This window comes from Triticum dicoccoides, chromosome 7A (assembly GCF_002162155.2).
Source record: "Triticum dicoccoides isolate Atlit2015 ecotype Zavitan chromosome 7A, WEW_v2.0, whole genome shotgun sequence".
NCBI classification, from domain to species: Eukaryota; Viridiplantae; Streptophyta; class Magnoliopsida; order Poales; family Poaceae; genus Triticum; species Triticum dicoccoides.
Window position 1 is genome coordinate 700,838,707 of NC_041392.1, and position 5,451 is coordinate 700,844,157.

General features: G+C 43.5%; 1 pseudogene; it reads left to right on the plus strand.

Moving 5' to 3' along the window:
* The first annotated feature begins 3,061 nt into the window (after positions 1–3,061).
* Positions 3,062–4,394, plus strand: LOC119328769 (annotated as a pseudogene).
* Positions 4,395–5,451: the final 1,057 nt, after the last annotated feature.

The following is a 5,451-nucleotide window of genomic DNA, read 5'->3' on the forward strand; positions in this document are numbered from 1 at the left end:
GGACTAATGGGCATCGCACCCTTTAGTCCCGGTTCGTGGCACGAACCGGGACTAAAGGGCCCAGGTGAACCGGGACTAATGCCTTAGCCGCACGAACCGGAATAAATGCACCCATTGGTCCCGGTTCTGAACTGAACCGGGACTAATGGGCTTACCCGGCCTGGACCAAAGCCCCCTTTTCTACTAGTGACGGGGATTACATGTAATGCCCGACGGTCCATTGTAGTGTCTGACGATTTTTGCTACACCCACGGGGAGTATATGTAACGCCCGACGGTGAAATTTATTATTCGAAGAAAAACAAAACACTCATCTATAAGTGAAAATGGTTGACGGTACATGTGTGACACAGTTATTTGAGAGAAAAAACACCTGACGGGGGATAGCAATAACCGGCAATTAACTTCGATTCTCGGTGATATGTTTCAATGTCCACATCGATAAACATGTGGAATGACCAATGTTTTATTCTTGATAATTCTCGTATATTTTTTTCCATAAAATAAGATCTAATATTATTATTGTAAGTGCATTATGTTGTTTTCACAATTAATATATAGGGATGCTTACAAAAATTGGCACTAAACAATAAAAATAGGATGGTTAAAAATTTTGCGCTTACAAAAGTACCATAAGGGGATAGCCCTTGAGAGTCGAAAAGAAGTTGTTGTCCCAACCACAAGCTATCTTCTTCGGCGGCGTCACCGCCCAGAGTAGTGCTCAACTTAGTCTTGTATATACAATGTCTAGGTCTAGGTTGGGCTGTCACTGTGTGGCATAGGGCATCTTGCCGTGGAGTATATTGCATGCCCACATTGAAACAGTGGCTGGAGGCTCATGACGCTTGCGGGCTTGGTGGTGCTGGTTGCTAGCATGCAACACCGGTATTTTCTTAGAGTAAATACGGTGGCAGTCTTAGAACTTGAATGTGACGTGTGATGGTCTGTTTGCTGCATAAATTTGTAAAATACGTATTCTAGTCATTAAACTTGCATGGGCATGCAAATACGGTCACATTTCGCGTACGCGGGCGTATCTATTGCCTCTGTGGCACACTGTCAGCCACTGTAACCCTGCGTGCTTGATAGAATTGTAGTAAAGCCCTCAGTTTTCTTTTTATTTACATGAGAGCTCCTCAAATAAAATGGAAGGTTTTTGAACCCATGACTCGTGGCTAGTAACCTCGCGCGAATTGCCAACAGACCAATGATGATTCATGTTCAATTCACACGACTAAATTTTATATCCTAGCAATCAATAGGGACTGAATAATTAAAGACAAAATGTAACCCAAAAGAGGTAGCTCCGCGGTGTGACCTCGTGGTCGCTCGTGCCCGAGCAAACTAACTGTCTACAACAACCCAATATCATATACGGGAATTTTTTATGTTGCCATCTCTTTTTTTCTATGTAATAAAAGAACTTATATTCTGATGTGTGTGGCATTTTAGAAAATCATGCAATACAAAAAATGTATGAGAAATTTATAGAAATTATAAAAAATATGTTTGTGTAATTAGAAACACGTATTTTGCATTTTCAAAATGTTAACGTGTTTTAGAAAAATGTTCATGGCATTTTAAGAAAATTATACAATCTAAAAAAGAGTTCATGTAGTTAAAAATGTTTTGTATCATCCAAAAAATATCACTCACCCTTGAAATGATCAAAGTTTCATAAATTCTTTCGGACAAATCAGCACTTTTTTGTTTGAATTTGAATAAGTTCGAATTAAAAAATCTAGATCAAAGGAAACATAGTGCAGATGAATGAATGTATATTCTGATCAATGAGTTTTTTCTTTGAATTCGAATAATTTTAAATTTGAGAATCTGGATAAAAGGAAATATAGCGCAGAATGGATGTAATGTAGAAGAATTAACTACGATTTCGGAAAAAACAACTAAGTTTTCTTTTGAATTTCCGTAATTTTAAATAAAAAACCTAGATAAAAGAAACTAAAGTGTAGAAGGAATAGAGAGGGATTGACATAATGTGTTACAGGATTTAGAGGGCAAGAAGCCTCTCCTAGAGATAAGGTTGAAATCACATAAGAAAGAATACAATCAATCTTAATAAATCCGAGCCTACCATAATCTATACTCCAACACACGTAAGCCACCTGTGCATGTCGTGTATATGTGTCCGCGCACCGCTGCATGTGTACATGTGTGTCGTGTGGGTGACCGTGCTTGTGCGCGCATGAGTGTTGCGGGTGTGCATGTGTATAGTTCGCATGCACGTGTGGTATCAATATGAAACAAAATTAATCTTCGACGAGGCGGTACCACCAATATAACATGAGGCGATTAATCTCCAAGGATAAACGCAAGTATTACGTAATATGTGTGTGAACTATACTATTTTTGTTACCAAATGTGTGTGAACTATACTATTGTCTACATTATTATGTAAGTGTTTCTGTCTAATTTGTGTTCAAGTTTTTGTCGTCATTTGTTTCAAGCTTATTTAATTTATTTTTTATGGTAATACCAATCTCTTCAATTTATTCTTTGTAAAAAGATAACTTCAGCTTTTTTTGATTTTATTTTTTTGGTTTTAATATAGTCTTGTCGGAAAAGAAGTGATTGTCATTGACCTGTGAAGCAGAGGAAGAATATGGCAGATGGGCCTTTGGATCCTAATCAGATGGTGGAGAGCAACTTGAGTGAAATCACAAAACAAATTTCAGGCGCCTATTTAATAGTCGGCCCATATATAGTGCATGAATTAATGGCATAGAACCCCAAATATTATCTTTCAAGACTGCATTTGTATAGAACTCCATATTTGGCGATATGTTCACAATGCACCAACCATATAATTGCAGGGTAGGAATAGTAGGGTAGTAAAATACACACTGCTAAAAATATATCATTAATTAAAATTATAGACATCTTGATATACACACTTTGACCGCATAACGCTCTAATATAAAATGTGGACCGAGGGAACTCATCTGGAATGCAAAACGAAACGTACATCTGCAACACTTTGTTTCATAACCAGATAGCTAGGTAGCAGGCGTCCCTGATTTCTCCTGCTTAGCCAGATAGCTAAGATGGGAAGTACCAATCGCCTCTGTTCCATTTCCCTGGCCGCCCCCTTCATCTTTGCTGTTCTGCTGCTCAACGCTGATCTAGGGTCGTGCGGCTGCTTCAAACGCATCTTCACCTTCGGCGACTCCATCACTGACGCCGGCAACTTCGCGTACACCGGGCGTAACAATAAGAATCCAGGTCCACCCTCTGTGCCCCCTTATGGAGAGACCTACTTCCACCGTCCCACGGGACGCGCCTCTGACGGGCGTCTCATCGTCGACTTCTACGGTGAGTGCATATGCATGCATGTATGTATGTATATGTGTGTTCCAATCCAAATAGTCCGATTTCATACTAATGCTAAATTTGGTGCGTGATGTTCTGTCAGCGCAATCGTTGGGCCTGCCGCTGCTACCGCCGAGCCTGCCCAAGGAGAACACGGGCCAGTTCCCGTAGGGCGCCAACTTCGCCTTGTACGGTGCCACGGCGCTAAACCCGAACTTCTTCAAGAGGTATAACTTCGGGGTGCCGTTTACTTGGAGCCTCGACGATCAGCTGGATACATTCAAGAAAGTGCTCGCGCGGATTGCTCCGGGAGATGGTATGTAACGCATGCAAAAGCATACGTTATGGTCAGCTTATCATATTTTAATTTGGCAACATGTCTTCTTGGTCAACTTATTCCTTTTTTTTTCGTGATGACCAGCTGCCACCAAGAGTCTCCTGAGCGAGTCGCTGATCGTGTTCGGTGAGATTGGTGGCAACGACTACAACTTCTGGTTCTTCGCAGGACACGGCGGTGACACACACACACCCGAGCAGTACATGCCCGACGTGATTGCCCGCATAGGCGACGGCGTCCAGGAGGTGATCAACCTCGGTGCCAAGACGGTCCTTGTCCCGGGGAACTTCCCCATCGGGTGTGTGCCGGCGTACCTGAGTGGTAACAAGAGCAACAAGTCGGCGGACTACGATCAGTACCACTGCCTCAAGCGGTTCAACAACTTCTCCCAAATGCATAATCAGTTGCTGAAGCAGGAAGTCAGCAAGCTCAAGTCGCTCAACGCCGACGTGAAGATCATCTACGCCGACTACTATGGTGCTTTCATGGAGTTCGTCAAGAATCCCAGTAGGTATGGCATTGACGACCCTCTGGTGGCGTGCTGTGGTGGCAATGGCCCCTACGGCACCGGCCATACATGCAACCAGACCACAAAGCTTTGCCCCGACCCGTCCAGGTTCGCCAGCTGGGACCAAGTCCACATGACAGAGAAGGCGTACAGCGTCATCGCCAATGGGGTGCTCAACGGCCCGTACGCCGACACACCGTTGCTAGCGCTCCACGTTTGCTAGGAAAATTCAGTTCCATCGTTTTGAGACTTGAATAATTACTGCGGCTGATGATACTTTGTAACATATGCGTACCAAACCGCGGGAAAAATAAAAATCAATAAAGACATATGCTATTTGCCAATCCGGTTTTAGATGTGGTCAGTGGCACAAAAGTATTATGTGTGACTTGATTATCTAAAAAAATTCAAGTGTAAAAGGAATAAATAAGATCAAATTAAACACGCATGACACATAGAAATATATACCCTACGGGCTACATAGTAATGATTATATTTTTTCTGTTCATTATCTATTGAATGTTCACTAAACCTCATCTGGAAGACCTGGGCAGCGGGGCAGGTGAAGTTCTTCTGCTGGCTCCTGCACCAAAACCGGCTGTGGTGCAACGACCGGTTGCAGAGGAGGGGCTGGGAAAATGCATACTTCTGTCAACTCTGCAATCGGAACCTCGAGACGTCGGTGCATCTCTTCTGGGAGTGCAGGGTGGCCAGAGATGTTTGGCAACAAGCAGCGACATGGAAGGAATGCGCCGCCCTGTGCCCAGCTGGATGGCCAGTGCCCAGTTCGACCACGGAGATGCTGACCATGATCGCAAGCAACACGGAGCCGGGCGAAAGAAGAGGGATTCTGTCACTAACAGCCCTAATCTCTTGGCACATATGGCTGGAACGAAACCGCTGCACCTTCAAGAACAAGCAGCCAAGCGCCAGAGACATCATCGGCGCTGCCAGAAGTGACTTGGAGCAACGGCGCCTCGCCGGCGCAGCCTGCTTAGAGACCCCTTTCGGGGACCAAACGTGAGATAAACGTTTTTCTGATCTTTAAGCTAGTATGGGCTCCCCTAGTTGCTAGCCCACCTTTTGTTCTCACCTCTCTGCTACTGATCGCGTTCTCGATCAGTCAGCATTTTTTGTACTCTCCCCTCTACTAAATCAATGAAAAGCCAGGCAATCTGGATCTTTCAAAAAAAAGTTCACTAAATAATATCATTTTTATTGATTGGCAAGTATGTGACTTGTTTGCCAAACTCTATGCTTGAATTTAGAGATTATTATGA